The sequence below is a fragment of the Rhinopithecus bieti genome, unplaced genomic scaffold, assembly GCF_001698545.2.
Source record: "Rhinopithecus bieti isolate Rb0 unplaced genomic scaffold, ASM169854v2 scaffold_2574, whole genome shotgun sequence".
Classification (NCBI taxonomy): Eukaryota; Metazoa; Chordata; class Mammalia; order Primates; family Cercopithecidae; genus Rhinopithecus; species Rhinopithecus bieti.
Window position 1 is genome coordinate 7,183,523 of NW_016804493.1, and position 10,069 is coordinate 7,193,591.

Here is a 10,069-nt window from a genome sequence, read left to right on the forward strand (position 1 = left end):
TTTTTTTTTTTTTTTTTTTTCTACTTTCTCTCGTAAAGTAGCTTTACTATGAATGAGGGGAGTTTTAAGACTTTTTACTGAGATGGAAAATAAAGCAAGAACCCATCATACTTAAGTAAGATTTGCTACATGCATCTGCAATTCCTGTCAAAGCTTAGCCATGCTCTATGTGAAACCAAGAAGGAATAACATGAAAATTGTTCATCAATCAAAGCATAGGTGCTCCCTCCTTTCCATGCGAGCCTATCCAAGAAAATCTACCTAATGCTTCTTGTCATCTGCAGAGAACCAGGAAGAACCATTCCATCTTGTTAGAAGTTCCATGTAAATATCATTGTTAGTAAAAGTAAAACCTTATCCCATAAGGATCCTACAGCCCTAGTTGGAAAAAGAAATCAATACACCAAAAAGAAAAAAGTGAACAGCCTAATCAATCGCCACTGCCTGATCAGCTTGGGCTTGAGATTTTTACCTTCCAAGTAAAGGAGAAAGCAGCCTCCAAGAAGCGAACCCTGAAAGCCCCCTTAGCTCTTCTTTGACAGGTTACAGTGGCAATGAACTCAGATGCAAATCCTGACTCCTGAAATAGTCTCCACAAACGGGCGTTGAGCCTGAAACTGTCATGCCATTGGTTGGGAATGAGAGCTCAGCAACCAGCCCTCCCCTCAGCTTCTTTCCTCCTCTCCCCTCCTCATTGACTCTTATCCCTAAGCCCACCTCTCACCCTCAAAGCAGGAATTTGTCCTCACTTCAAGCATCTGGAATTCTCCTGTGTTAACTCTTTCTGGGCACTTGGTGAGATGATTTGAGAATATCTACTGTCAGAGGGTAGTTCTTATTACAGCTGATAGCTTTTATTAAATTTTTTTTATTGTTACAAAACAGCCTGTTAAAATTTTAACAGTACAGAAATATATAAAGTAAGAAGTGAGCATTCTTCTTTGCACCTGCTCCCTGTACACTTCATTCTCACTCCCAGGGGTAGAGGGTGGTAATGGTCAGGCTCTTTCTCTCCATTCAGAGATAGATACATTAGATATAGGTGCATAGATACATAATTTTATAGATTTCAAAATGCAGATAGGATCGTGCTCTACACCTTTTTTGGTAACTTTTTTTTTTTTTTACTTCCTACATCTTGGACACCCCTCCTTGTCAATCCACAAAGTTTTGCTCCAATCAGAACAAATTGGGCACTTAAGTTCCATTCAACAAATATCTGAAAAGCACAGGGTTTCCAAGGCAGCGGAAACCTGTGCAGTTTTATCCTTGCACTGCGCGTGAATTCTTCACTTACCTCCTATGGTTATTGGAAGAATTTAAAATGTCAGGTGTGATCTACACAAAACAACTTTGCTAAGCAAAACACAAGGTCCACAGCCAAAATCTCAACATTCCTGTAAGCAGATGGAAACTACCACCCACTGAAGGGTTAGGAGAAGCCTCAGTGGTCTCCCCAGGGCTGAGATCCTATCTGTGTATTTGTTGGAAGACAAAGATTTTTCACATCAGTTTGTTCTTCTCCATCCACTTTTCAGGGATTCAAGCCTCCAGTGGGGTTGAATATAGTAGTCCTCCCTTATCCACAGGGAGCTCACTCCAAGACCTCCAGTGCATGCCTGAAATTATAGATGTCTGAAACCATGGGTAGTACTGAACCCTAGGTACGCTATGTTTTTCTTATACAGTAATGGCAGGTAACGTCTATAGCATGGATACACTAGACAGAATTATTCACGTCTTGGGCCAAGGGCATCCTTGTCATAAATGTTAGTTTACATATTTTATTATTTCCTTAAGACAGATTTCTATACATGGACTGTGTTGAAAAGAATAAGCATTTTCTCTTTTATGATTTTAGTAAATATGATATATCCTTATATAATAAATTCAAATAGAGATATACATGAATTAAACCCTGATCACCTTCCCTCCCTGCATTCCCATTTCATATAAAAAAACATTTCTAGTCATTTCTTGTGTATCCTTCCAAATGTTTTCTATGTTTATTACAATACGTATATAGCTGGTTTGGGAGTTGCTAAAAAAATAGAGACTAAAAGTGGTCTATAGTTGCACTGTCTAATATCATAGCTACTAGTCATAAGTGGCTGTTGAATACTTGAAATGTGGCTGGTCTGAATTAAGATGTGTTGTTGTGGCTGGGCGCAGTGGCTCATGCCTCTAATCCCAGCACTTTGGGAGGCCGAGGCGGGCGAATCACGAGGTCAGGAGATAGCGACCATCCTGGCTAACACGGTGAAACCCCATCTCTGCTAAAAATACAAAAAATTAGCCAGGCATGGTGGCGGGCGCCTGTAGTCCCAGCTACTCGGGAGGCTGAGGCAGGAGAATAGTGTGAACCCGGGAGGCGGAGCCTGCAGTGAGCCGAGATCATGCCACTGCACTCCAGCCTGGGCAACAGAGCGAGACTCCGTCTCAAAAAAAAAAAAAAAAATGATGTGTTGTTGTAAAATACATATCAGGTTTCAAAGACTTAGTATAAAAAAAATATTAAAGATCTCATAATAATTTTATATGATTACAAGTTTAAAGAATATTTTGGGGCCGGGTGTGGTGGCTCACACCTTTGGTAATCCCAGCCCTTTGAGAGGCCAAGGTGGATGGATCACTTGAGCTAAGGAATTCAAGACCAGCTTGGGCAACATAGCGAAACCCCGTCTGTAGAAAAAAATACAAAAACTAGCCAGGCATGGTGGAATGCACCTGTAGTCCCAGCTACTTGGGAGGCTGAGGTAGGAGGATCACCTGAGCCCAGGAGGTCAAGGCTGCAGAGAGCTGTGATCATGCCATTGCACTCCAGCCTGGGTGACAGAATGAGACCTTGCCTCAGGGAAAAAAAAAAAAAAAATTTATATATATATATACACACACACACACACACACGTATGTATATATATGTGTATATATATGTATATATATGTATATATATATGGTGTACTGAGTAAAATAAAATACAATACATTCTTAAAATTAATTTCACCTATTTATTTTTATGTCTTAAAATATTTCTATTAGGAAATTTGAAGTCACTGTGTGGCTTGCATTCTGTCTATTGGACAGGGCTATTCTGTAGCTTGCTTTTTTAAAAATCTTAATAACGTGTGGGCCGGGCGTGGTGGCTCATGCCTGTAACCCCAGCACTTTGGAGGCCAAGGCAGGCAGATCACCTGAAGTCAGGAGTTCAAGACCAACCTGGCCAATATGGCGAAACCCCATCTCTACTAAAAATACAAAAATTAGCCAGGCACAGTGGTGCGCACTTGTAATCTCAGCTACTCAGGACGCTGAGGAAAGAGAATCATTTGAACCCAGGAGGTAGAGGTTGTGGTGAGCCAAGATTGTGCCACTGCACTCCAGCCTGGGAGACAGAGTGAGACTCCGTCTCAGAAAATAAAAATAAGTAAATAATGCGTTGTGTGAACAGCTTTTCCATTTTCATACAGAGGGATCAACTTCATTCTTTTTAATGTCTGCATAGTGTTTATTCTACTCATCAGACATGGGGCAGCTTCCAATATTTTTTCCTATTACAAATAAGGCCGGGCACAGTGGCTCACGCCTGTAATCCCAGCACTTTGGGAGGCCGAGGCAGGCGGATCACGAGGTCAGGAGACCAAGACCATCCTGGCTAATATGGTGAAACCCCGTCTCTACTAAAAATACAAAACATTAGCCGGGTGTGGTGGCAGGCGCCTGTAGTCCCAGCTACTCTAGTCCCAGCTACTTGGGAGGCTGAGGCAGGAGAATGGCATGAATCCAGGGGGCGGAGCTTGCAGTGAGCTGAGATCGCACCACTGCACTCCAGCCTGGGCGACAGAGCCAGATTCCATCTCAAAAAAAAAAATAAATAAATAAATAAAGGCATATCGAATGTCCTTGTACATTTATGATTGATAGAGAACTTTTATGCATATCCTGTTATTTGAGGGATAGTTTCCTAGATGTGGAGTCACATTCCAAATACTGATAGACCTGCTGCCAAATTGATCAATGACGGACTATACAAAGACGAAAGCAATGCAAATATGTTTAATTTGAACAACCTCTTGGAGTTCAGACTATCTGTCATGACAATATACTGTGCTTTAGAGATGACACAGGTACCCCACTGAGTGTTACTGTAGTGGTTCTCCAGGTGGACAGAGACTCAGAGGTGTTAAAAAAATTATTCAATAACACTTGTTAAAGCATGGTAAGGCAGACTTTATTCAGGACCATTCCAATAGCTAAATGGCCCACAGCAATGGATTTTCCAGTGGGGAAGAAAGATTCGATTCAACTCCAAATATGGTGATGGCAAGTGTGGATTTATAGCCAAGGATGGAAAAACTAAGAGGAATCATCAGGAATAAGGGAGATTCTGCTAAACTGACCTAGAAGGCCAGTGTCAGTGTCGTCCTGCTGAAGACAGGTCATGGTGATCAAACATTCCCTGGGGGACGGCGAAGAATGAGGAACCCGGTCACATATGCAGGTTGGGAAATCTTGCCATAATAACTCAGGGTTCTTTGCTAAAACTGGATCTTGCAAGGAAGTGCAGATGGGCTTAGAAGAAGATCCAGAAGCCTGACAAAAGTCTGGTCAATCAGAGAATCTTTGTCAGAGGTTGAGATCATTGGTCTTTAGAAGAGTTAGATCAAGCAAGGATCAGATTTTTCTCAATGTGAGAAGGCTACTGTGACTGATTTCTGTCACTCAAGGTTCAGGTTTTCTTTTCTTTTTTTTGAGACGGAGTCTCACCCTCCTCACCCAGGCTGGAGTGTAATGGGGCTATCTCAGCTCACTGCAACCTCCGCCTCCCAGATTCAAGTGATTCTCCTGCCTCAACCTCCCGAGTAGCTAGGATTACAGGCACACACCACCACACCCAGTTAATTTTTGTATTTTTAGTAGAGACGGGGTTTCACCCTATTGGCCAGGCTGGTCTTGAACTACTGACATCAAGTGATCCTCCTGCCTCGGCCTCCCAAAGTGCTGGGATTGCAGGCGTGAGCCACCGCACCTGGCCTCAAGGTTCAGATTTTCAAGGAGACTCAGATCCAACTCCCCTCCCACTTTCACACAGCCTGTAAGATTGGTGTCCTATCTCCAACTGGACATTAGACCAGGAGACTTAGATTATTCCCTTATAGGTTGTGACCCCTGGGGTCTTCCCTTTTTATCTTGGGAGCTCAGGCATTTTGTTATATTTTATCAAGTATGTCTAAATATTTTTGTAATTGAAGATTATCTAGGTTATCCTGTCTTCAGTATAGTCAGAAAAGGAAATCTGTCTTCTTCCTTACTTAAAATGTCACTTTGTACTAAATTCCTATATCTTCTTGAATCTGTTTCTGGCATATGCTATTCCAGAATATTCTATCCCAGAATGAACATTCTTACAGTTCTTCATACACACAGCCACGTTGCTTTAAGAAAGGCCATTTACCTTTCTAACAGTAATTGTTTGCAAACCCTGGGAATTATTTTCTTTAAAAAAAACCTTTACCAAATTGATTGATGGAGGAAAAATGGTATCCAAGTGCTGCTGTTATTTCTGTTAACTCTGTCCCCTCTATTTTAGCGAGGGTGGTCATGTTTCATGTTTCTTTGCTCTTCCCATTTTGTGAATTGTCTGTTCATGTCCCTCACCCGTCTGTCTACAGGGGGACTCATCTTTTTCGTAGGTAGGACTTTGGCCTAGGAAGCCACTGCAAAGCAACAAGACAGCTGCTTTGAGATCACTGGCCCAGTCTCCTCTGTGTCAACCTAACTGGCTGAGACTCGGGTTTACATATCAAAGAACAGCAACCAGCACAAAATTTTGGCAGGTTGTCCTGCAAATAGTGCCACTGACGCAGAATCTGCAGGGCCAAGGGGTGTGTGATGGGGACAAGGGCTGCTGTACCAGAAGTCATCACCATGGACACACCCTCGCGGCGGCTTTGGCAGCTGACAACGAAACCTAAATCAGAGGGAAAACAGACAAGGCAAACAAGCTTTTGTCACGCGCTCTTCTGCAGCTAATGTTTTCCCTTAGTAAAAAGCAGACAGAAGGGCCGGACGCGGTGGCTCACGCCTGTAATCCCAGCACTTTGGGAGGCCGAGGCGGGCGGAACACAAGGTCAGGAGACCGAGACCATCCTGGCTAACACGGTGAAAACCCGTCTCTACTAAAAAAAAAAAAACAAATTAGCCTGGTGTGGTGGCGGGCTCCTGAGGCAGGAGAATGGCGTGAACCTGGGAGGCGGAGGTTGCAGTGAACCAAGATCACGCCACTGCACTCCAGCCTGGGAGACAGAGCGAGATTCCATCTCAAAAAAAAAAAAAAAGCAGACAGAGAGAACATGAGAGGACCCAAGTGTACCTGGGAAGCTTTCCTGATGCCAGATAAACTTTACAGTGAAGTCAGGACCCAGTAAACTGTAGAAACACTCGCTGTTGTTTTTTTTTTTTAGACAAAGTTTCGTTCTTCTTGCCCAGACTGAAGTGCAATGGCATGATCTCGGCTCACTGCAACCTCCGCCTCCCAGGTTCAAGCGTTTCTCCTGCCTCAGCCACCCAAGTAGCTGGGATTACAGGTGCCCGCCACCATTCTCGGCTAATTTTTTGTATTTTTAGTAGAGACAGGGTTTCACCATGTTGGCCAGGTTGGTCTCGAACTCCTGACCTCAGGTGATCCACCCACCTCAGCCTCTCAAAGTGCTGGGATTACTGGCCTGAGCTACCGCACCTGGCCTTTTTTATTCTAAAGCATAAAACTGTTGTTTGCCATTTTGTATTTAAAAATTTTTAATTGTGGTAAAAAAAAAAAAATTAAATTTACCATCTTAACTTTTTTTAAGAGGCAGGGCCTGGCTCTGTTGCCCAGGCTGGAGTACAGTGGTGTGATCATAGCTCACTGCAGCCTCAAACTCCTGGGCTCAAGTGATCCTCATACCCCAGCCTCCAGAGCAGCTAGGACTACAGATGCACACCACCACCCCCTGCCAATTTTTTATTTTATCATAGAGATGGGATCTCACTATGTTGTCCAGGCTGGTCTTGAGCTCCTGGCCTCAAGTGATCCTCCCACGTCAGCCTTCCAAAGTAAAGGGATTACAGGCATAAGCCAGTATGCCCAGCCAACTTAAACATTTTTAAATGTACAGTTTAGTTTATTCACATTGTTGCACAACAGATCTCCAGAACTCTTTCATCTTGTGAAACTGAAACTCTACACCCATTAAGCACGAATTCCTCCTTCAATTTCCCCTTAGCCCTTCACAACCACCTTTCTACTTTCCGATAGAAAAGTATTTGTGAAATAACACCATCACCTAGAGATAACCACTGTTAACCATTTTGCCCACAATTAACATCTTGAAATTTCTACTTTTTTCTAGATACACAGTTGTTTATTCCATGGTTTTCATTTTACAATATATTGTGAACATTTTCCTAAGACTATAAAAATTTTTGTAAACTTGCTTTTCAACAGTCGCCTAAAACCCCAGGGCCCTCATTTTTACAAACCTGTTTCCCACACCCTTTCTTTTCTCCACCTATGCAGATTGGGCATCTATCCCACACCTAGCCCTATCTGGCATCTTGAACCTGAATCAAGTCATGTAATCTTCACATCAGTCCTAGAAGTAGAGCCTGTTTCATTCCCACTTTACAAATGAAAGCTAAGTCACATTGGTAATTGGTGGTGAGATGGAGTTCAAGCTTCATAATCTGGCTCCAGATCTCACTACACAAGGCTGCCTCTCTTTAGAGGACAAAGTAAGTTAAGAAGCATAGTCTTTTCTTCTCTAAGGAGTATAAAAAGAAAAAACATGAAGACAGAACCAACTGGGAAAGCCTTAAGAAAATAGTGAATTAACTATGTGGATTGAGCATGGACTACTCTCCGACCTTTTATTGCTCATCTTTATTAATTATTTTGTATCTTTGTACCCTGAATTATCATTAGTTATCACTCGACTGTTGGGTACAGAGAATGTACATGTTCGACTTCCCCTAGCCGACTGTATGTTATGTGAGGAAGTGCACAGTGGGGACATTCCTAATACTTTCAACATCCTCCTTCATGTCTGGCCCAGCACTTTACAGAAGCCGTGTTCAATACTCATTAGCCAGTTGGCAATGAATTACAGTACATAATCCAGAGGGGTAAAAATGGTGGAAGAAGTGGTAATTGAAGGGAAACCAAAGTCTTTGCATGTTTGTTGTATTTGTAGATGGTAGGGTGAAGAATTTAGGAGGGATTAAGAGACCAGGTTGGACTTTGATAATGTATAATGCCATACATTTATACAGGGCTTTGTGGTTTGATCTCCCATTCATCACCTCAATTATCTCATGTCATTCTCTCTCTCTCTCTCTCTCTCTCTCTCTCTCTGTCTCTCTCTCTCAAACATACACATATGCCGTAAGCTAGACAGGGAGAAGGCTGTGAGAATAGAGAGGTGAGCCTGGTTGAGCTTTCTTTTTTTTAGTGAAACTATTTATTTAAAGATTTTCACAGCTAGGTAGTGGCTCACACCTGTAATCTTAGCACTTTGGGAAGCCAAGATGGGCGGATCACCTGAGGTCACGAATTTGAGACCAGCCTGAGCAACAACCCTGTCTCTACTAAAAATACAAAAATTAGCTGAGCGTGGTAGCACGTGCCTGTAATTCCAGCTACACTGTAGGTTGAGGCAGGAGAATCACTTGAACCTGGGAGGCAGAAGTTGCAGTGAGTTGAGATCATGCCAACTGCACTTCAGCCTGGGCAATGGAGTGAAACTCTGTCTCAAAAAAAAAAAAAAAAAAAAAGAGAGAGAGAGAGATTTTCAGAAAAGCTGCAAAGATAGTAGAGTTCCCACATACCTTTCACCCAGTTTCTCCCTGTTTAAACATATTATATTTGCCATGGTAAATTCTTAGTCACAACTAAGAAACAAACATTGGCCCATTAATATTAACTAAACTCCACACTTTATTCAGATCTCACTAGTTTCTCCTACTAACATCCTTTCTCTGTTCCAAGATCCCATCTGGGATATCACATTATATTTAGTGGTCATGTCTCCTTAGTCCCCTCTGGTCTGTGACAGTTTCTTGGACTTTGTTTTTCATGACCTTGGCAGTTTGGGTATAGAATATTCTTGAATTTGGGTTTGTCTGATATTTTTCTCATGGGTTCTGGAAAGACCAGTTGAGTTTTTAAAGTTACAGCCACTCATTCCACATCAGAGCTCTAAAGGTTAAAAAAAATAGAATCTTCATCTGTTTGCTGATTGAAATGCTTGCGGGCCACTTTCTCATGAAGCTTAGCAAATAACATCATCCTGTTTGTTTTGTGCTTTGCATAACCATTTAAACCATGGCCATTAACTCAGTCATTTTCATTTAGTTGGAACTTAGTGTTCCTTCACCTGTGAATGGTTAAAACCTGACTCCCACTCTAGTTCTTAGCGTTCATCAAGAAAGGGTGTCATTTATACTCACAGAGGAAGCCACCAAGAAAATACACTTAGGTTCCTGGGAAATCGTTCTGCATTTTTGCCATTCTGACATTCAGAATAATCTAGAGTCCAAACCATGGTCCAACCTATCAGCCTACCTCTGGACCACAATGTCTTGTTATTTTTGTGGTAACACATTGTTGATTGTGTTTTTCTTAATTGAAGTATAATTCACATACCATAAAATTAATCCTCTTCAAGAGTACAATTCAGTGGCTTTTATTATATTCACAAAACGATACAACCATCACCACTATCCAATTTCAGAACGTTGTTGTCATCCCAGAAGGAAACCCCATGCCCTATCCCATCAGCAGTTACACCCATTTCTCTCTGTTCCAGCCCTTGGCAATCACTAATCTACCTTTCACTTCTATGGATCTGTCTATACCAGACACTTCATAAAAATAGAATCACATAATATATGATCTTTTGTATCTGACTTCTTTCACTTAGTATAATGTCGTCAAGGTTCGCCCATGTTATGGCATGTACCAGCACTTCATTCCTTTTTATGGATTAATAATATTCCATTATTCACATGGACTATGCCACATTTTGTGTATCTG

At 42.0% G+C, this 10,069-nt stretch overlaps 1 protein-coding gene across 1 annotated transcript in view; it reads right to left on the bottom strand.

Annotated features, from left to right (window-relative positions):
* TAT (tyrosine aminotransferase) overlaps window positions 1-589 on the bottom strand; it is a 12,386-nt gene extending 11,797 nt beyond the window's left edge. Inside the window, exon 1 of the mRNA XM_017868787.1 lies at window positions 473-589. The gene's annotated coding sequence lies outside the window, so the exon portion shown is untranslated. The remainder of the gene's footprint in view (window positions 1-472) is intronic.
* Between the last annotated feature and the right edge of the window lie 9,480 nt (window positions 590-10,069).